Raw genomic sequence first — 23,066 nt, forward strand, 5'->3', positions numbered from 1 at the left:
CAATTATTATCCTGCACTCCAGGAAGCTGGAAAACTATTTCAAAGATAACTTTTACACCTGCCTAGTTTGTTTTCTTGTAAGGTGATGCAATATATTTGTTCTGTACTGTAATTTAAGCACCTTGCTTTTTCCCAGTGATCATGGGTTTTCAGTCTTCACTTGTCTCCTTCAGATTCAGCAACACTGTCACCCAGCAGGAATGATGTCACTTTATTTTGAACAGGGTCCCAATATACCAGCTGCCAAAGGTACCAAGGAAAACCTAAAACTTACAGCAAAAAAAGTACAAAAAATATGCAACACTTTCATTAAAAATTTTATGTCAGAACTTTTTAAGTTTTCAAGATCTCTGTTTGTATCTGGAAAATGTGGTCAAAAAAGCAAAAGCATTACAGAAGTAATCTGTTATAACCAAATCAAGAATTTATCTTCTGTACTAGTAGTAGTGCACGTATTTGCTTGTAAATACAAGCAAATACTTGCCAATAATGAACTCTCTGTATTGGCTACAGTAGACATGAGGCTTAAAACTATTTTTAAATCACACAAAGGAATTAATAAATAAAATCCTTCTGGTAATTCAAATTTACAATGAAGCAATTCCTTTCAGCCAAGCCATCAGTATAATATACTGGAGCACATTTTCATTACTGATGAATGAATTTTCCCTGTCTCTCCACATATTCTCTCACTGCTGAAGGTTAGATCTACCCTATCAGAGTAGGTTTATCAGAAGGAGGGAGAGGCTAAGGGACCAATGTCCTGCTCTGACTACTCCTATTCTGACTGATTCCTGCCTAGACTTTCCATGGCATGTGAGAAGGGAGAAGTTCCTCAGCCTTCCCATTGCAATACACTCCAGAATAAAATGCTCCATCATCAACCTAAAACAGGGGGTTTGTTCTTAATTATCAGAAAACAAAGCATAGAAACACTATGAACATAGAATCAGAATCACAGAAGTTTGCATAGTCTGTTCTAGAGACCAAACACCCTCTGGGTAAAGAACCTTTTTCTAACATCCAACCTAAATCTCCCCTGACACAACTTCAGGTCATTCCCTCAAGTCCTGCCACTGATCACCACAAAAAGATCAGCGCTTGCCCCTCTTCTTCCCCTCATAAGGAACTGTTAGACTGCAAAGAGGTGTCCCTCAGCCTTATCTCCTCCAGGCTGAACAGACCAAGTGACCTCAGCCACTCCTCATATTGCCTCCCCTCAAGGCCCTTCACCCTCTTCATTGCACTCCTTTGTATATTCTCCAGTAGTTTAATGTGTTTCTTATATTTCAGTGACCAAAACTGATTACAATATTCAAGGTGAAGACATAAACATATTTATTTTTAGGTTCTTTTCTTTTTCATATAATTTTTCTCCTTCAGAAATTACTGAGGACTTCTCTTAATCCAGTAACTCTTAGTCAGTGACACAGCTCCATCAGGGTAACATGTCCAAACTTTATTTCACCTCTATGCTCATATATTTCTTGTCCAGTAAAATGAAGATTAGTTGCCAGATTTTGCAGATTAGAACAGCAGAGAAGTCACAATTCTCTCATGTCTCCTACAACACAACACAGTACAGAAAGCAAAGCCCAAGGAAAAACAAACCTGACTGAGACCTGAAGGTTCTGTAAAAAACATTTGCAAACTGATAATTGAATAAAAGATTTGATAAATAATCAATCAACAGCTCAAATTCATCAGAAACAAAAGGCCAAATTTGGGCCAAGACACAGATCCGCACATGAGGCTTCCACATGGTAAACAGCCAATGTTTGCAGATGCACACGAGCAAATGCTGGAAGAAATATCAGCAGGGAGGGCTGGCCAGTTGTCCTCAGTCTCTGGGACAAACTGAAACAATAACGAATGGCACTGAATGATGGGAGATTAATTTTCACTTTGTGTTCGTAGCACAGTGTAAAAGACATGTTACAAACTCCTGAGAAGCTGATTGTCCTCAAGCCCCTTCTAAAATCTGAAATCCTTCAGGACTCCTTGGTCAGTGTTCTGTGCCTCACAGACATGCCTGTCTCAGGTCACCAGCCTGCTGCTCTGTCTCTCTGTGTTTGGAGAGGGTGAACCTCAAGAAGCTCAACTGTAACATTTTCTCATCAGCCTAATTTTTCTATGTCATATACTTGCTGATATTTTCCCACTTGTGTTGTTTGCTTGCTGAAGCTTCTCTATTGATAGAGTTCAATAAATGGTGTTTGCCATCAGAGCAATTTGGTTCTAGTTCTAATTATAGCAACAAGCTGCTTCCTTAAAACATGTTATGGGTGTTTCATTATTTTAAATTGTTATCTTCTGTAATAATTACAGAAACAGTTGATCTTTTCTGAGAAGCCAGCAGCTGCAAATTCTCCCCTTTCAAATGTCTCATTTTAATAGGTGAAATATCAGGTAAAAATCAAATCAAGTTGTAATGTAATTTTCCAGAAGAAGATATGTAAGTTACATTGCCTCCAGATTCCATAGGGTTACACTATTCAGAGCTACTGAACCATATCCCTTAGTGTAGATCATAACAAGCCTTATGCTGCACAGCTCAATTGTGAACACAAAGCCCCTAAATAAATCACACAGCAATGGCAACATTACTAATAGGACTATCAGAATCAAAGGAAGCAGAGTGATGCATCTGAGAAGAGCCTATATTATTATTCTGCATGATTTGTTTATGTATTGTTGGAGAAACTGCTTCTCCCTCCTCCTTTCCCTAGTTCCTCCAGATTAAGAATGGGAATGAAAAGGGCAGCAGAACTCCAGGAACAGCCTGTACACTGTCATCCTAAAATCATAGGAAGTGGTGATCTGGTACTCTCTGCAAGGCATTTCACGAAACTAATTCAGTCTTCATCTTTATTCTGACACAATTCAACATTTGAACTCCTTTCAGTTTTCCCCTGCCATGTATTTCTAGCCCTTCTTCATAGTGATCCCTGAATAGAACGCAGCACAGCACACAGAGCAGTTACCAACGCTGCTAACATACATAGCATCATACTTTTGGCCATATTTGCTCAAAGACCTCTGCCTGTTTTAAGCAGTGATGGAAAATGACTCATATTTATAAGATGCACAGAAGTGAGTGTTTTCAATAGGGGTTAAGAGATTTTCTCCCCACTAACAACTTAAAGTTGTTAAGAATCAAAGAGGAAAAGATTATCTTGGTGATGACAAATATTTTATCAGCAATGGAAAATTCCTTAGTGTTTCTATAACATCTAAAATTAGTTTGAAGAAAACATTAAGGTTTTATTTATCTATTTATTTATTTATTTAGAAATAGTTCTTTAAGAATGCAAGACAAATTGTATAAGTTTTATGATCTTGTGGATCTCTTCTGACCTAAATCACTGATGTTGTGTCAAATCTTTTCCATTATAAGGCAGAGACACATTTATCTCATTTAAGCATGGAGCTAACTTTTTTTAAACATGGAGTTATCTCTTTGCAGTGATAAGGACTTAGCCCAGTATAATTTGGAAGACAGAGACTCAAATTCTCAAATAAAGTACTGATTGCAGATAAAAAACTTTATTTTTTTTAAGTGGTACAAACAAAAGCTAGATAACATTGAGATACTTTATAATAGGTGTTCTCAAAATCCCTTAATTGATCAAATTGATCACATAAAACAGAGGGAAAAAAAGAGATAAAAAAAAAAGAGGAAGAAAGAAAAATACATTAAAAGAAGAATAAGAGGTGGGAAAAAAAGAAGGAAAAACCAAACTACAAACCCCCAAAACTTAGAGCTCAGCCAATCACTTCAACACTCTTTAAGGAACCAATGTACCAAGAATAGAATAAATCAAGAGTTAATAATAAAAGACTAATGTTTCTTTCCCCCCCAAAAAAATCTATAGCACTCCCAAACCTGTTTTAACCAATAAAGGAAGATTTTGCAATTATGAAACATTTAAAGTAATGCTCAGATCAACCAGATACTTACAACTGTGGCTTTCTGAACTTCTCTTTCATTTTCCCTTTCTTACATGTCCCTCCCACTTTGCATCAGAACAATTAATATCTTTCCTTCCCTAACAGCTCTCCAGATAATTCACAGAAGCATTTGTCTATGTGGCCTAGAATTAAACAGAAAGTATTAAACAGTCAATTCCTATCTCTTCTGTAGCATTAATGTCATGTTAACTCCTACCATGCCATGCTGGTCTGTGGTATGTAAATGAGGTATCTTAAAGAATTTGTAATGTATTTCTCTCACACCCTCAGCACAGTCTCATGATTTAATCCAGAATGCAGTAAGCCTGTTTTAGTTACAATTTGGGAACTCTTCTTTAATTGCTAATTTTAGCATTAGTAATCTAAGTGGAAACCATAGGGAAAATACAACACTCTTCATATTGCAGTAACTGAGTTGAAGTTTTGTTATTTTTGGTACATGTACTACATTCTATGATTTGCTTTTACAAACATGCATGAAAGAGACCTGAGGAAAAGTTGGCTGTGGGAAGGAGGAGGAGAGGATCAAACAGTGTGACTGAGGTGCATGAGCATACTTTGGAGCAATTTCTTACTTCTTCCTGTCAATTTTGCTAGAACAATGTCTTCTTACTCTTTCTTGGAGGCCTAAGCACATGAGCACTCACTCACCTCTCTAAGTAACTGTGTTCAGGGTCCCATTATATTCCATTATGATGATTAATAGCCTCCAGTGCATTTGTACAAAAGCAGCCCAATGCATTGGGAACACTTCTATCATCAGCAGCACACGGCTCATCTCCTGTGGTCACATTAACGACATGACTTCAGCTACCATGCAAAATTGCAGTGCTGGATCAGTGCAGATGTCATCAGATCCCCGTTCATCTCAGGGACTTCAGAAATGAGCCTTTTGACATTATTTTATCAGATAGGATCAACCTGGTAAGGGGACAGATGTGTTGTGCCTCCTGAAGTGGCCAGCAAGCTGTGACCACACAAATGTACACTGCAACTGCAGCCACACTCAGAAACAAGATTCAGCACCTCAGCAGGGCAAAGATGGGACAATGTTTAATTCTATTCTGCTCTGACCAGATTTGAAAGGACCAGGAAATGCCAGGAGCTAAGTGTCACAGCGTTTGTATAGTATCTATGCTCTAACCCTAATACAGCTTCTCTTTTGCATCCTACTGCACTAGGATTTATACAACTCCCTTCTGTAAAAATGTATGAATTTATGCTCTGTCTCAGGCAATCAAATTAATAAATCTGCTGCATGCTAAAGACCATGATTTCCTCTTCATGGGCTACATTCTGATTCCAGAGCTTTCACTGGAAAAGGCTAAAAAGCATTTTCTACTTCTCTTCCCAAGACACAGACACATGTGGCCCATAGTGACCATGCAGCATGGTGTAGGGCAGACAGGAATGAAGAGTGGAAGAAAGAAGATTCCTTCCAACTCAGTCACTTCTAACTGATGCTGTGTGTATGCTAAAAGGTCATCAGGGCATTTACCACCCTGCCGCTTTATCAGAAGAAAATCTGAGGTCCTTGTGCACAAGTACTCTTTACAAAACAAGATGGCAGGATATAACTGTCCTAATAATCTGCTGATCTAGAGGATACCAACCTCCATCTGACAACAAACTTGGATAAATATACAACTCTCACACTACAGAATCACAGAATCAGGGCTGGAAAAGACTTCTGAGATCATTGAGTCCAAACCTTGATCAAACACCACCATGTAAGCAAGACCATGGCACTAAGTATCATGTCTACAGTTTTCTTAAACACCTCCAGGAACACTGAATCCACCACCTTCCTGAGTAGTCCATTCCAATGTGTAATCACCTTTCTGTGAAGAAATTCCTCCTAATGTCCAATCTGGGACATCTTCCCCCTGGGGCAGCTTGAGGCGGTTTCCTCTCGTCCTGTCAGTTGTTGCCTGAGAGAAGAGACCAACCTCCAACTGGGTACAATTTAGTTTCAGGCAGTTGTAGAGAACGATAAAGTCACCTCTGAGACTTCTCTTCTCCTGGATAAACACTTCCAGTTCCCTCAGCTTCTCCTCTTATGAATTACCCTCTAGACCATTCCCCAGTTTTGCTACCCTTCTCTGGACTCCCTCCAGTACCACAGTGTCCTTCCTCAACTCAGGGGCCCAGAACTGGGCCAAATTTGTTATCAATATCTTATTGTTATGCCACAGACAGTGAATCAAGACAGGAGAATAAAGAAACTTAATAGAGACCAAAGGGGACATTACTGTCAGAGCCCAAATGAGAAGGATTCTCCTTTTTTGGTGCATAGTTTATTCCAGGCTTTTGCACACTCATTATGCTCTCCCTGAAATCACTGAGCTGCAGGCAGCCAGATTGCCGGAAAGCAACCATGCATTCAAGCCTATGGAGACAAGTTAGTGCCTCTCAAGAGCCATACTTTGCTGCAGAGAGCACAGAGAGCCAACAGCAGGCATGGTGTCTTTTACTCTGGTAATAAATGAACAGAACAAGCCATGTAGAAGTTATCTGTTAGCACTGACAATTGGTAGAGACCAACAGTCTGTAATATATGTAAAATTATTGACATCATATGTGTTTATATTTAGGTTAAACAACTATATTGTTTTTATAAGAGAAAACTGTTTCTGGAAACAATAGGCCAATTTGCTTTTCCTTGCTAAGAACAATGATGCAAGGCTGCCAGTACCAACAGTTATTATTACAGAATCAGCTAACTGAAAACACAAGGTCTTTAACAACTTCTATCTTACAAAGCACTCCAAGGCCTGCCGATGCTGTTTTGCTTTGTTTGGTAGTCAAGATGGGTAAAAGCAGCTTGTATTTTGCATCTGCTCATTATCGTAGTTTTCCCTGTGTATGTTTCCTCCTGTGTTCCTTTCTCTTTCATGAGGACAAGTATAAAAACCCCCAATTCTTGTGAATTTTTTCACTATCAGAATTAATTGATGAATTTGGAGTCAGATGAACAGAGGAAGGCTAATCCTTCTGGGATGTACAGGGGTTCCAAAGAAAAAGAGAAGGGAACTGAGATGGAAAATACACCCCTGTTAACAGAAATAAGCAAGACTTCCCAAAAATTTGGAGATTACTCAACCATGGTCACCACAGCAATCATATTCTAAACAGTGTCTTGGGCCATCCCATTAAAAAAATATTAAATATACAACTGTAGCATAGTTTGCAATGGATCTGCATATTTGAGATTTTTTTGATAGCTAACATTATGATGAGCACAATCAATTCATATATGCTGAAAGTGGGACTACAAAATAGAGCTAGACAAAGGAGCCTTGCCATTTGCTATTTAGAAGCAGTTGAAAACAAAGTCTTCAACTTTTCATCATAGCTGACAGGTTAGAAATTCACCAGATGTGGACAAGATGCATAAATTGATTTTATATTTAGGTTTAAAATGGATCTCATTGTCACAGAAATGTTAACCCCTCAACAGAAAAATCCGCTGGATTTAGCAAATGCAAATTTTAAGCTCCCATGCTTGGCACAATAATGAAATATACAGTATTCCTTGTTGTCTTTACTTTTGAACTGCAGGTAACTATAGAGCAGTGTTACAGGACAAAGATACACTTGTGAAATATTCACAAGCTGATGTCTTTGCAGCCCCGTGGGACCAGTGAAGAGCTCTTTTTTCCCCCCACATCTCTCTCTCAGACTTTAAATAATGAGGAGCAGAAAAGGTATGAGACAACATGTCTGTGTGTCTCCTTTGAAATCTTTTCTTACATTACCTTGTTATCTGTGCTCAAGAGCAGCAGGTATTCCAGCAGTTCAGAGTGTATCCACAGCAAAAACACCCAGCAAAACAGAGTGCCAGTAGACACAGCTTTCAGTTCCAGGTCCAGTCAGCAAAACACAAAACAGAGACATGGAGGGAGTGGTGGCACAGCTGAGATGGAGGGGGGAATGTGTGTGTGAAGGGGTGGGAAGGCAGCATTTTGCCAAGGCAGTTAGTTGAGAAAATAGATATTTCTTTTCCATCCTGAAAAACCATCTCTCCTAACCTGAGGTCACAAAATGCCTTTGTACAGAAAGTTATCCAACTTCCTTAGTATTACAGCCTGGATCAAATCCTGACCACCCCAGAAAGATGAGAGGGCTGGTCACAAGGATTTGGATAATTCTTTTCAATTTAGCCCTCATTTATAACTGCTGAGAAACACTGATACAGGTAGAGATTTGGAGGTTACTGTAGTTCTGTATTGTACATCAGTAAAGACTACTTTGAACCTGGTATGAGGTATGAGCTGAGTATGAGGGATTTCACTTTTTTCTATACATCTGAGTCAGTCTTGAGTACATATGAGACAAAAGTCAAGCAATTTTTATCAAATGAATTCACCCTGGCAGCCATAAAAGCAGGTATAGTCCCTTTCCAAAAGGGGCATTGCTTTTTTAATTTCTAGTTCTCTAAGACTTCTTACTAATTTTTTATCCCCTCTGCATTTCAAAGATGCTTATATAACAGGTACTTTCCCACACTGGCCTGAAAAGCCCTTATTCTCTTTCTTTCATTATTTCAACAGACTAGCAGTCGTTGCAACACAGGTGACGGTAAATCAAATCAAGTTGAAATGTGGGCCTGACTCATTTTCAGACGATATATGATTTGTTTGCATTACATTATCTTGGAAACCCATAAGCAATGTGCGCTAACTGCATGCCCGCACATGGCAAGAAGATAAATGCTCTTAGTCAGTAATATAAAGTCTAAATAGAATTACAATCAGGTTTGGATATTAGGATAGCTTTGCAACACCCTTGGGGCATTGCTCTTATCATTAGCATTATTTGCATTAGAGTAGTGTCCAGAGATCCTGCCTGTGATCAGTTTCAAATTGTGCTAGGCTCTGGAAAACGTGGGAAGAGACAAAAGTTTTGAATGCTAAGTAGATAATTACAGGCAAAGAGTGGGAGAAATAAAGGATTGTTATCATCACTACGTAGAGCTCTGAGGTGTGGAAATTAAATTTTTGTTATAGTCTAAGCACAGGCGCAGAGCAATGTTGGAGTCCAGGTTCACCTTGCATCCCAAGAGTTTGCACACAAGCCCGTGTTTAGGTTCCCACTGGCTTTATGGGAATGCTGATAACAGTAGGAAAGATAGCTTGAGCTTGCCTTCTCCCAGCTACATTCCTACCTGCAGCATGGGCAGCTGGGAACAAGGTTGGCTTGGCTTTCTTGGCCTGAGGCAACCTGTGCATATTCTGTCATGCTGTCCTGTGACACCTTCCCAGTGCTGATCCAGCAAGTTTGCCCTGGTCCTTCCCATACAGGATTATAGCCCTGCAGTGCAGGATGGATGGGCAGGTGAGCACAAGAGCAGCAAGCTCAAACACCTCAATGACTGCTCAGACAACATGGGGGTGTTTTTTGGTTTGTTTGTTTATTTGTTTGGAGAGTAGTTTGTGGCGTTTTGTGTGGGTTTAGTTTTTCTCTCATCTCTGGGAAGACTCTGTGTCCTCAAGGTCACCAGAAAGTCAGAGTGCAGCTAAAAACCAGACACCTGACTCCAGCATCCAAAAGTTCATTATTCATCTCTAATGATCTACTGGAAATATTGAAGCAACCTGGTGAAAAATAGGACAAGTGATCTTTTAATCAGTAGTGGAAGGACTCTATTGACCTCCAAGGAAGTTTCTTTTTAAGCAAGACTTCAAGGTGTCCTCCATACACGCTTACAAAATTTCTACAACGATTACACAAACACCCATCACAATGCAGGGCTGATGAAAGAGGGGGTGGATGTTTATGTGCTGCTGTTTCACCCTTTGTTGGCAGGGATAAGAAAATTACAAAGTGATAAGAAGAGATGCAAGTGGGAGGGGCAGACACAAGTGCTTGATTATGTACTTAATTAAGCAATGCTGGCCACATCAAATTGTAATGAGGTGTGGGTCTATCTACGGCGTGTTTTTAGTCCCAGGCAATGCATTGGCTACCTGCCTCTGAATGGACAGTGAGGGAGATATTTTCAAACGCGGAAATGTTGACTATCCAGGAGAGCTGGATGGTTACCTATTTTTGGCTTTGAAGACTACATATGCTCAGTTAAGATCACAATCTCACCAAGTGATCCAGTCACTTGCAGAAGTAATTGTACTTAGATAAATGAGAGAGCAGGCAGGAGCATGGCTGGTCGACCTAGAACTAAAATAAAACTCCTGGCACTCAAGGAGAGCAAGTAATTTCATCCTGTTTAAGTGCTTTAACAAGAATGTAAACAGTTTTTTCTTAAACACAGTAGGAACTTTAGTTATTACTTTTCAAAACTAATATTGTTTTTTTTCTATAACTTTTATTGTTCTGTAATTCCAGGGGCTCATTTCTAAACTCATGTGTAACATGTTTATGAGATGTAATATTTTATCTCTGGGATTCAGTGCCTAACATGATAATTTTGTTCTTATTTCAATAAAAGTATTTTCTTCCTCCTCACTTTGTCAGAATCTAATGGTTTTCTTTTTCACAGTAGAAAGTTAGAAAGATTCCTCCCTAAAAGACAAAAATGGACTCTTTGTGTCTTCATCTTAATTCAATTTGTATCATAGAATTCAGACCAAACAAAGTAACTGTATAATTGAATTGAGCTGAGATTTTTTTGTTTGTTTGTTGCTTGTTTTTAATATATGGGCATGAAGTCTCAGTAAATCTGTAGCTCATTTGCTTCATTACCTGTAGCCTTGTGGATGCAGAAGGAAAGAGTACCAAATTCTCCTGTGATTTCTGGTTTTCTTTGGGAATTCACTCTCTGTGTCCTTTAATCAACTGGAAATACATAGGAACCATTCCAACTTTCAGCTGACAAAAGCACAGTATTAGTTGCTTCGTGAGAACACTACAGATAAAAATTCCACATGGATTTTTCTGGGTTTTGTAAATTTATTAAAAAATAATATAGTCTATATAAAATTAGACCATGAAACTTAAAAGAGCTAGTCAAGTAATTTATTGGGTCTGTGAAATCATCTAGGAATTACAGGCATTTTCATATAATTTTTCATATAATTTTCATATAATTTTAACTGTTGTATTATATTTAAGACACTGAAGGCACCTGAAACCTTGGTATCCAGAACCAGAAAAGTTTCCCGCTAGAAATGTGTTCTTTGCATAACATTGTCTGGAACAAAGGACTTCTTCATCATATCTGTGTAGCTTTCACAGAATGGTCAGTCAAGCACCAGTGTTAAATATAGAAGTTGGAAAAACTTAATCCTCTTTCATATTCATTTCCCACACCTTGCCACATCTGCATAGCTCACCAGTGAAGCTGCTTTACATGCAATCCACCCACAGGTTACAACGTACAAGTCAAGGATGGGAATTCACTTTGAAATCACTGGGCAGCTGAGCCTACATACATTACTGAGGTGACAGATACAGCACGCAGTGATGAACCTTCTGTCAGTCACAGAGAGGTCACTCTGGTATCAGATGCCAACATAGCTTTCCCCCAACCTTAAAAAAAAAAAAAAGGAAATTAAAAGCAGTCTATGTTTTTTTTTTTTCTTCTTGTGGAAAATGGAAACAGAGTTGATGCTGTTCACTAGTGTCAAGTGGCTGAAGATTTAGGGCCTCAGGTCTCAGGAGGTCTCCTTTAACTGTGCTGGCTGTAGTCTCTGCAACAACATAAATTGTTGCCTGAACTGAGCCCTCATAAGCTATTCCAGGAGCAATGATGACAGCCACATTAATGTGAACTGTACTGGAAATAAACATCTCCACCCCAGTGTCAGGAAAGCCAAGTAAGAACATGGCATTCTCCTGTTTCATACCTATTTATTCCCATTAAAAACCCTGTAAAATAGGTCTAGTTTAAAAATTATCACATTAAAAGACTGAAAGATTTTTAGTTTTGTTAAAGAGGTGCCTGAGTCTCATGTGCAGGAAAGAGTAAGTTGTAGCATGAATAAAAAGAAATATCTAAGTTTGCTAGTTTCACCTATAATTCTGTAACTTTAGCATTAACATGAACAGATCAGAATACCAAATCTAAGATCATATCTCATTATGCCATCTTTGTCCACTGTGTTAAAGAAATGCCAGAGCTCATCAGATAATAACAGAATATTAATATTGCAGAGGTTAAAGAATCATGCTCTCTGGTGTTATCTCAGAGTGTTTGGGCTAGTTGCTGTAAAATCTTGTTCCAAGGCCCTTAGAGGTTAATAAGATCAGTGCTCTCCAGTCTTTCTGTGAGATCTCAGAAGAATCTTCCTATATTCTTCCATTTTGCCAACCTACTGAGGTACTTCAATGTTCTATGCATTTGCTCTGAACAGACAAAGACTGGTTTTTCTAAACAAGGTAGTTTGGATGACATTTTTTTTGTGTCAAAATGAAGTCCTTCTTCCACTAAAAAAACCACCCTCAGAACAAAACAAAAACTCAGCCCTAGCATAAAGCAGTGTTAATACACATGAAATAAATTGATTTTGCTGAGGCTAAATTTTTCTAGTGGAGCCTATACTTGAGAATATTCAAGTGCTCTCTTGAGTTATCGCATTGTATCAGTGTTTGCAGGACAGTACCTTGAATTTGTTTCTATCATACAAAGTTGATATATAAGGAGACAGGATTTAATAGAAACCTGAACTCTGAGAAATCTTAAAAAAATCCTGTAATTTTATTAGAAAAAAAAAATTTATGAAAGAAGAATCAAAGAGTATAAAGAACCTTTAGGAGAGATTCTGGTATGAAATGAAACTACAGTCTTAATAAATGTGATTGCAGTCTATAATAAATGCTTCTTTTATTTTTGAATGTGAAGTTTTCAGAGGTGAAAGGATTTGCTCATTAAAAATATTTTTCTTTTACTTTGCATACTGGATTTTAGAAATCCATTCATACCATGGATTTGATGAAGACAAGCCATAAGTTTATGCAAAGTCTTTAGCTGCAGAAGACCCTGACCTTACAGAGGATCAACTCTTCCAGAGTGTTATTACCAAATTAATACAGTTGCTTAAATAATGTAGTGTATATGAATGCAAACTATGGAGATCTGCCTGAGGTTGTCAGCCTTTTCTGTATGTCCCTGCCTCTCCTTCAATATATATGCAGCTGTCTTAATTGTCCCCGTATTTCAACACAACAGGGATTGAATCCAAAGTTTCCATATATAAAAGTCTGCATCTCAGGTTCTTCCCACTTAACTTGAGGCACTAAACTGAGAAGTACCTACATTAATAATGAAAACACACTATGAGAACAGGGCTATTCTTGCCTTTGTGCAGATATTATTATTATTATTATTATTATTATTATTATTATTAGGGATGGCTTCAGAAATTCTAAGTGAATGAAACTGTCTTTTTGGGGGCTGGTGGTACTGGTTTGAAATACCATCATACTTTTATTTCTGCAAGGTTTTTTTTGCCTGGTAACTATTAATTAGGAACATCAGTATACAGAGACAAGGAATCATTTCTGATGCTCATTGAGGACACCAATACCAGTGCCTTTTATCCTTTCCTGCACCAAGTACCACGTTGCCTTAAAAGTTGTTTTTTAGCTTTGTGTAGTGGGAAGTCCTGGTAACCAAGTTACTTTGGGTTTTCACTGCCAGGAATGAGTGGTTGAGGAAATGAAAAATTCCCCCCAATAGGCTGTAGAAAGTAACAATAAACAGGTTGTCCACATCCCCATTTCAGCGGTCCTTCCCTGTGTCTTAGAGTTTTCCTTTCCTGTGGGAAGGTGACTGCTGCACCCTTGTCATACAAAGGGGTGATAGACAAAGATGCACACAAGGGCATAGCTGTCAATACCAGTTACAGTGATCAGGAACAACACCATTAAAGTCAAAGGGGTGCAGAGCTAAAATGCTGGGGAGAACAAGCCTGTAGTTTGAGCTCAGTAGGTAGGACTGCAGGAATTAATTATGTTTTCAGACAGCCAATTCATCTGTCACGTGACAATAAAAATTACATTTAGAAAATTGAAATATTACTTCTCTTGTGTTAATTGTTGAGAAAACGCAATTCAAGAAGCAAAGCTTTAAGCTTTTATTTTAAGCTCAGTGTCCAGTCCTATGTTGCAGATTTTGCCATGATTACATGTGAATAAAGTCCATCATATAATTTAAATTTAGCTTTATTAAACTGGCTCTCTCCCCCATTTCAGTATCCATTAAATTATTGTTCTTCTCCTCCTCCTCCTCAGTTCCCCTAAAGATGCTATTCATTAAAATGTAGAGAATAAAATCTCTATATGTGCATTTTTCTTATTAGCTGTGCTGGCTGCCTCATCATTTGCCAAAATCATATTTCTTGAACAAGGAGGGCAGAAACAATGTGAAATCAATCTTTTTTGCTTGGCCAGATAAACATAAGACACAATGAGAGAAAGAAAGACACAGAGAAAGACAGATAGGGAGAAAGAAAATAAAGCAAGAAAACAGCAACACCATCCCAGTGGTGATGGATAACTGAAGTGAACGTGTCAGGATGGTATTATGTAAATTACCAAAGCAGCTGAGCAGTGCACTGATGATTACAGAGGATGTGAACAATGCTGTGGTCCCCAGGTGCCACCATGCCTTGTTATTTTTTCTTCCCTCCAACTACCCTTGGGGTAGATTCTTCCTGACCTGAGTCCTTGAAAAAAATCATCCAAGAAATACATTCCTAAAAAAAAAGGTTAGAGGACATCTATGACATTTCTCTAAAGCAATAACTGCACCCTGTGTGTTTCCAGTTTAGCATTCTAAAAAGTGCTCTTTCCTTACACTTCTGAAGGATTTGACTTATCAAACACCTTGATTACAGAATAGGCTCAAGGTCAAAATAATTTTAAACCAAAAAGGAAAACTGAAGGGTGAGGGACATGCATTCAACATGCATTAATCTCTATTTTAAAGTCACTCTGTATTGTTAGGAAAAACTTTTTTTCTGTCTCCTTATACATCCTGTGTATCTGTGTTTGAATTTGCATGTTAATATTTGTAACTCTGCATTTTGTTTCTTCTTTTGGGGAGTGTTGGTTTAAATAACTGCTGAGCAAGATAGCAAAGTCATAATTTTCTAATTAGCCTGCTTTTGAAATTACTTCTTCTTTAAGCTGAATGTAGGACCAAAACTCAAAGTCCCATAGTCTACTGATAAGCTCACAAATTATTGAGACAAACATCCAGACCCTCTGCAGACTTCTCAGGATCATACCTTTGGAAACAACAATCTTTCCTTGGTTTAGTCTTGCAAAATTCCTTGTCAACATGTCAAGGATTTCATCCAAAACAGTGCAAACAGCATTAGAAATTAAATAAAACCTTAGAAAAATACAGAAAATTATTCAGAAAGAATCTTGTGGTCCTTAAATTATTTTGACCATGTTCCTAATTAATTTTTCACAATTAGATTAAATTATATTTTCTTATTAGCAACGTGCGTAGAACATATTTCTACTTGATTGAGGTCGATCTATACTGATTACACAAAGTGCCAGTTACAATAATCAAAATTTCATGGAAGCCAGGAAAACCTAAGCTAGCTCCTCCTGCAGAAGGAGAGTTCCCAAATGCAGAATACTGTTGCAGCAGCCTAGGATTCTTTGATTTGAAGATCAGTTTAGAAGACAAAAATTGTTTCATGTCTCCTTGAAATTTGGCAGAGCCATGCAACCCTGTTAGATCTTTATTTCTGCACAATATCTATTGTATCAGGCCCAGTCTTATGTCTGAATTCGCTGGACTCTGCAATACCAACAATAAATAAGACTCATTAGCCATAATGCCTTCAATAAGAGTTTCTTGGAGTAAGGAATGCTGTGTCTGCACAATAGCACACTTTCCAGCTGTGCTCTGGGCAGCCTCATGGGATTAACAGGGTAACTTGGTAACTGACACTTGTTCAGGTTTAAATTTGAAATTGCATTTAATTTGTATATCATTATGTAATAGAGAACTTGAACCTTTAAGGCAAATATAGCAGTAAATGGGCATCCTACTAAAAATATTTGCAATACAATAATTAATTTAATGGGATTCATTTCTCTGGAGACTAGTACAAGGCCTTTTTGTGGCAGATTGCATTTGCTCTCTTTACATGTGTACAGGGAAGCACTCAGTGGATGAGGGTACGTGTGGGCTGGTAGATGGGCAGAAGCATTCCCTTCTGGAGAGAAAATTTCCTTTCATGGGACAGGGACAGCATGAGCAAATGTACAGTCCCTCTTGGCTTCAGTGGTTCTTGAAGGACTTTCCAAGGTGGAATTTATCAGTAAGGTCAGTATAACTTCTTTGGGATTCTATCTTGACCCCTTTTTTTTTTTTTTTTTTGGAGTCTCTGCAGCTGTCACTGAACGTTTTGTTTAAATTCATGAGAATAAAAGAATAAACAAACTTGTGAGGAAAACAAGCCACACTGACCACACAGAGAAACTTTATCATGGCAAACTTACCTCTGGTTTTGTTGTTTATATACACTGGTTTGCTACCCCAAGATGTCTTAAGAATGTTGAATATAGGAATATATTTTTAATGGAAAAAATGCTTGGGAAACTTATATCAGTTTGGATTTGGATAGATTGCTGAGTCTGATGTCTGGTTAGGCTCCTTTTACATTCCTGCACTCGATGAATAGTAAAATAAGCTATGACAAAACAATTGATTCTTATTGGTTCTCTACTATATTTAATTCAGGATTTTTTTATATGATGTTAAAAATAGCTCCCATAGAAAGGATATAGAAATTCTCCTTCATGTGACTTTGTCATTGCTCCATTGTGTAAGATCTCCAAAAACCCTTAAGAGCACAAGTCTTGCTAATTGTTAATTGGGACATTCAATGGGACTTGAGCACCCACTTCACTTAATTGCTTTTGAGCAGCCAACACAGCTCTGAGAAGTGGCAGACATTTGTGACCAGATTTACTCCTACATCCTGGGTCCAATTTGTCAAGAGCAAAAGCATCACTTACAAAATGCCATTGACCCTCAATTGTTCAGTTTTTCTGCAAGACCCAGACTACCTATTGCAGGAGTTATTTTGTTCCACTTGGCTTTTCTTTATAGAAGCAAATGGATACAGAATTTTAATAATGTTCTGTTTCCTTTGTTTTAAAGCACTTATTTTAATGTGATTTTTCACTCACAAAAAAATAAAATGGTATTTCTAGCAGTGTAATAATAACTTGCATTTGTATTGTACCTTTCATCTCAAGTGATCCCAAAGCACTTTACTAACTTAACAAGCTGAAACACACTATATTAAATACTACACATAGGGATCACTTCACCCACCACTAAAGCAATCACTTATGTGGTGAAATGAACCAACTATTTAAAAGCTCAGTTCTGTGAGGTGTTGAGCTCTATTAGCCTGATACAATGTCCACTGAAGTCAATATAAAGACTCCTAAAGATTTCATTGGGTTCTGAATTAGAATTTATTACAATCTTCCAACAAAGCACTTAGGAACATGCTTAACTTAAGCACTTGAGCAGTTCCATTGACATTAACAGAGCCTGAGGTTTCTTAAAGTTGAGCTTGTGAGTTTTGAAGTAGGGCGAGGTGTCTGAGTGCTGTGCAGTAGAGATTGCAGTGGGTGCACTGATTCAGCAGAGAATCAGAAAACAAGATCTGAAGAACACCTTAACTTGTTAAATTCACTGCTGAAATTAGGTAGTGCAATTTAAATATCCTTACTAAACACATGATCCAGACAACATGAAAGAATTGTTAGTCCACTCCTTTAAATATTTTTGCATTCACTACATGCTAATAACTTTGTATTATTACCTCTGTTTTATTGCTAGTGCTTTGTTATTTAGAGATTGTAAAATTATGAATCTTTTTTGTTTGCAAATCATAGATTCCTCTTAACGTAACCCAGTAATTCATTACTTTTCTGCCTGCACTGTTAGCTGGATTAATATGCATCTCCTACATTAGTTTATTAATTAAAAAATGGTAGAAAAGAATAGGCCTATAAGCTGAAGCAAAGCATCTGGAAAGAACTATAGTACAGCAACTGGAGGAAAAAAATGTGGATGCTCTGTTTAGCATTAGGCAGCTCAAAGGATGCTGCTTCTCACTCCCAAAGACAGTAAGGCTTTGTGATACTAGAAAAGATAGTAAGTCCAGGTCAGAGCTGGGACAGTAATAACCCTTCTTCATAACCTGACTGCACCCTTCCATGTTAACATACTGTGAACTGAGCACAAGTGACAAAACCAATCCATCACTGCACCACCAACACAAAGAAGAATAGAGAGGTTAACAGAAATTGATGACATCCCTGCTCGAATTTTACACTGATTCGGCCAGCTTTACGATTGAAACAGACAAAGATTTATAGTCCAAGCTAGGACGCTGGCTCTCCTTGATTGCCTTGATTTTTTTTTTTTATGCGCTTCTGCATATTTATTTCCAAGCTCATCACGGGCTTGTATCATTAGAATGCTGATTTGATTTTACATTCCAAGAGGAGTAGACATTATGCAGCTATTTGCATGATGTGAGAGAAATCACCATAACGGTTTGTGATATCGGCGACCAAAATGATCGGTAATGTTCACCTGCATAAGCAAGATCGTGTAATATTTTTTTTGAAATTCAGATTTTTTCCTTTTGCTTCTCCCTCTGTGAAAAAAAAAATAAAAAGAAGGAATTATTCCATATCCTGTGGATGAGAAATTGTGTTTTGTCATGCCTCCGAGGGTTACAGTGGTATTGAGCTTTTATGAATTCGTTTGATATCAGGGCTGAGCGTTACGAGTTCCAACACAAATTTTTTTCCCCATGACATTATTACTGAAAGCTTTTATCAGTTCATTGTGACAAAAAATTGATTATTATCCTTGACATTTGATGGATAGCTTTCATAAAAGTGCTTTTTTTTTTTTCTTTAGGTATTTTATTTGTGTGTGTGTGTGTGTGTGTGTGTGTGTAAGCCTGTAAAGTTTTCTTAGGAAGGTTCTATTTTCTGGATAGAAAAAAAAAAGAACAAAAAACAAGCAGCAACCACTTACTCTATGGCATATTCTTGAATCATTGTTATCTGTGAAAAAAGTTGAAAGTGAAGTAACAATTCTGCTTCCTTACAGATTTTTCCACTTAAACACTAGGAAAATGTATATTCACGCATCTTAGAGATAAATTTCAATTACTAATATAACTGTTCTGTAGATACCTGAAAAAGAGATTTTGAAGTAGTTGGGACAGAGGCATTGATGGACATTCTATAGTTAAGGTTAATTTGGGCCTTTGTCTTTGCCAGATTCTAATACCTCTTTCTAGTTGTTATATTTTAAACAAATGTTCAGCAGGTGTCTGACAGAAGAACAAAGCTGCCTTTAAAGAGTTTAACTCTTGTTTATTGCATTCTAGCAATGAGAAGCAATAGGACCTGACTCATTCTGAACAATGCCAGAAGCTGAAACTAATGGTGATTCAATTACGGTCTCTCACAAATGGGAATATTCACCTCTGTGTGTGCATTAGTGCTGATGGGAGCTCTGTGCTTGCCTTGGGAGGAGAATATACTTTCAGAGAATGTGGCAGAACTGTTTTCTACTGGAGGAAATGGCTGCTTTCCCTGGTTGCCATTTTCAATGATGGATTCATAGGAGTCTTCCCAGGGATCCTTGCAGAAACAAAAGGTGGGAGGATAGTGATTTTTAGAGAAATTTGTGAGGACAGAATGTCAGCCAGAGGCCAGACCAGCCATTTGATAGAGAAAATGGGTTTTAGAGAAGATAAGATTAGTTATAGGAACAGATTTTAACCTTTGAAACAAATGCTGTTAAGTGCCAGATCAATTAAGAAAAAAAAAAAAAATAGAAGAACTTTCTGAACTGCGTGCCACTTTCAGACATTTGGTGATTTTTGAGATCAGGGAAGTCAGCATTAAACAGAAAAAAATTATTTAGCCTTGCTGTTACTATTGCATAGAAACAAAATTTATTTCTGGTGTGGACTGGTGTAGGGACAGTTGCCATGTGTGAAAGAAAGGAAGAGGTGTCAACAATAAGTCTTAGTCTGATGTATAACCCCCAATATGTGCCTTGTACTGAGTGAGAAGTGATGAAATGGTTGCAGTCTTCTTAATTCCTCCCCCAAGACTTTCCATTTCTTTCCACTCCCAACAATTTTGTCCTGGGGGTAAGTTCTGGGCCAAGATTACCAAATGGGGACAATATAAATGTCAGTGGCACTGTAGGAAAGGAAGAATTCTCCAGTGTATACTTTGCATCTGTTCTTAGAAAGAAGGATCTTGTTTAACACAAGAACAACAGAACAGGTTTTCTTACAGCAGCAATGAGAGAAAAGGAAAGGAGCAGCATTAACAGTTTAGAAAAAAAAAAAAAGTTTAACTATAATTAAATACTTCACCCATGTTAGATTCAAAGGAATATCAGACTGATGAACTAATCTTGGAAGACTGAAAAAAATCTGAGGTTCTGGAAAAAAATGGTTCTTGTGCCACTGCTTAAGGACAAATACTTCAGCAAACTGTCATCTCATTAAATGGACATAGAACAAGTAAATCAAGGTTATGGGAGATGAAATCATGAAGAATTAAAATAATGGCACACTGTCAATTAACATAGCTTAATGAAAAAATTATCAAACAAACCTTCTCTTTTTGATTGAGTTTATGATTTCATTGACAAAGATTTCTTAAAGGTATTTGCTTTCTTTAGGATTTAAAAAATACTGCAGGTAGAGAATTCACTAAAAGTTTTCTAACTTGATAGCTTTTGAAAAAGAATTCTAATGAAAACATATTCTGTTTGGTTTTTCCTATTGGATTCTATCTTTCTGTCCTTAGTCAAGTCATGACCTGAGCAGCACTGTGCAAAATGGCACACAGTTAGTCTTGTTAAGATTTGCACACACACAAAAAAAATGTATGGTAAATAATGAGAAAAACAGTTCTGACGAACAACCTGGATATTACAACGATCTGGACTTGCTAGAATAAGATTTATTTTAACTTTTCAAACCACAATATTACATATCTAGCAGCCAAAACTGCAAATCACAATTCTCTTTAGAAGAAACTAATTTTGAAAAGGAACATCATAAGGAGTTAGAACTTACCAGGATTCATAAGATATGGAAAAGCATGTGATCAGGAAGTAAAGAAAGCAAATATCAGTCCTCAGATGTCTGGCCAGAAGGAGTAAGTTGGTGATTAATTTATTTAAGGATCTCATGGTTCCTCCAGATTTTGGTGTTTTAAAAAATGAAAAGCTTTGAAAAGGTACGTTCTGTCTTACCAGCACGCCTTATTCAAGAGATAGGGTCATTCTGTTCCTTTCACTGCAGAGTTTAAATTATCTCTGAATTGTCATCTTCATCAAAAAAATATTAAAAATATGTAACTGCCTGTGAGTTTCATAAACAAAAAGATTCTGTAAGCCGAGATGCCCAAAATAGGAACTGAAAGCACAGAAATGTACTATTGGAGTACCTAAATGCCAGTTTCAGGGCCAAAGGCAAATGTATGTAAGGTCTTCTGAATATTCCTGTATGTAATATTGTCACTTTACAGTTGTATTTCAAAGGACTTTAATTGTTTTTTTCTCCTTGTGCAATATTAGGATTTATCTGCAGCTTTAAGAGGAGAGAAAAAAAAAATGTTGTCTACTATTTTTTCAATGTTAAAATAATTTTCAGACTTTGAAAACTAGAAGGTACTGCTATTGAGCATGGAATCTTGGCTCCACTTGCCAGTGCACTCACTACATGTGATTTTTTTCATTGGCTAGATTGTCTTTACCTGGTGGGTTAGACCTGGCAAACAGCCACAATTACACCTGTGGCTCCCTCCTTCCTTTTCTCTGCTTAGCAGGACTGGGGGAGAAAACAGGATAAGAAACTTCATGTGTTGAGACTGAGACAGTACAATTTGTTACCAGTTACTTTCACTGGCAAAACAGATTCAATTTGAGAGCAATTAATTTAATTTTTTTTTCTAATTAAAATAGATTTTTTTAGTGAGAAACAAAAGACAAACATTAAAACACCACTTTTCCTTCCCCAGTTCTGCCCACAGAGGCAATGCCCTGCAGAACCCCTACTGCCAAAGCCTTGCCACAGACACCTCAAACAAAACTGTATAAAAAAAGTGGTTTGAAATAATAAATGGATGACATTTAAGTTGCATGTGGATACTGCTTTCATATTTTCTGTCAATACTGCAGGAAGTATTGTAGCTAATTTTCTGCAGAAGAATACCCTTTTAATCAAAATTGATGAGTATGATTCTCTATTTATACAGTAACTTTATAAACTTAATTTTAAAAGGCTGATTTTACTTTTTTAAAATCAAAATTTTTTTGGATTGTTAATTTAGTTAATTTTAACCCACTCCAAATTCAATGAAAGATCACATTTTTATTTCAAATCAAAAGATCACATTTTTATTTCAAATCAAGTATTGCATTTGCAGTAAAACAAACATTTGTTTTGTTTCTGATATTATTTTATTTAAATTGCAAAATTGTTTCTGTATAAATACAATTAAATATCATAGAGCTAATATAAAGTTCTTGTCTGGATCTTCCTGTCAACAATAAATTGTAATAAATCTACTAAGAAACTATTGTACTTTCTATATGAGAAATGTGTGAAGGCTGGAATATCTGCCACATTAGGGTTTTCCAGGAATTTAAAAATCTTTCTTCCAGCAGGAGTGATTTCACAGAGAAGAAAATGATGATAGAGTAAAGGAGGGGAACTTTGGGTCATTCAAATATCTTGCTTCAGAAAATTAGAAGGATTTGTTTTGATTTCAATGCTTGAGTCTTTGTTCTATTAGAGCACTTGTCATTTTGTTATGATTATAATTTGGCAAATTATTTCTAATTGAAAAGTCAGCTTCCATGAAGAAACAAAATTTCTAAAATAACCTAAAACCCAAGCATTTCAAAACTGTCAGAATTTTTTTTAGATTTGCAAGCAAAATCCTAGAAATACCAATCCCATTTCACAAAGCATTTCTGATAGCAATATTTTCCAATGAACTGTAAATCAATCAACTTTTGTCTTAGAGCCTCTTAGTCTCACAAATTTCTCTATTTTTCCTTGTCATTTGTCAGTTTGGTTCATTTTGCAGAC

At 37.1% G+C, this 23,066-nt stretch overlaps 1 long non-coding RNA gene across 1 annotated transcript in view; it reads right to left on the bottom strand.

Moving 5' to 3' along the window:
* Positions 1-4,062, bottom strand: part of LOC115495338 (uncharacterized) — a 41,517-nt gene extending 37,455 nt beyond the window's left edge. The window contains exon 1 of the long non-coding RNA XR_003960540.4: positions 3,962-4,062. This is a non-coding gene — a long non-coding RNA (uncharacterized lncRNA). The remainder of the gene's footprint in view (positions 1-3,961) is intronic.
* Between the last annotated feature and the right edge of the window lie 19,004 nt (positions 4,063-23,066).

The sequence above is a fragment of the Taeniopygia guttata genome, chromosome 5 (assembly GCF_048771995.1).
Source record: "Taeniopygia guttata chromosome 5, bTaeGut7.mat, whole genome shotgun sequence".
In the NCBI taxonomy this organism is placed as follows: domain Eukaryota; kingdom Metazoa; phylum Chordata; class Aves; order Passeriformes; family Estrildidae; genus Taeniopygia; species Taeniopygia guttata.